The sequence below is a fragment of the Eutrema salsugineum genome, unplaced genomic scaffold (genome assembly GCF_000478725.1).
Source record: "Eutrema salsugineum unplaced genomic scaffold, Eutsalg1_0 scaffold_9, whole genome shotgun sequence".
Lineage (NCBI taxonomy): Eukaryota > Viridiplantae > Streptophyta > Magnoliopsida > Brassicales > Brassicaceae > Eutrema > Eutrema salsugineum.
In genome coordinates this window covers 10,895,238-10,895,668 of record NW_006256342.1, presented here as the reverse complement: position 1 = coordinate 10,895,668, position 431 = coordinate 10,895,238, and positions in this window count along the sequence as shown.

Here is a 431-nt window from a genome sequence, read left to right as displayed (position 1 = left end):
TTTGTTAGAGATGTGAATCATGTGTTTCAAGACACATTTCAAAGGGAAGACATCACACACTGAGGTGAACTTTGTAGGTGGCCAACAAGGTTACCAAAAGGGCTTTCCCTACTACAAGAATCTCCCAAACCAGAACTTCTATCCTCAAAACACTCAACAACAAGGTTTTGTCCCTCCCCAACAAAAAAGTCTCCAACAGAACTCAGAGAATAAGGATCAAGAAGTGCAGAACCTGCTCCAGGAAATCCTCAAAGGTCAAGCAAGTGGTGCCATGGACTTTAACAAGAAAATGGCAGAGATTAACAACAAGGTGGATTGCAGTTATTCTGATCTTCTATCTCAGCTTTCAACCTTGGCTTCCAAAGTCAAGACTCCAGAGAACAACAAGGGCCACTGCAGTTCTCAAGCTCAAAAATCTTTACCAGGGACAT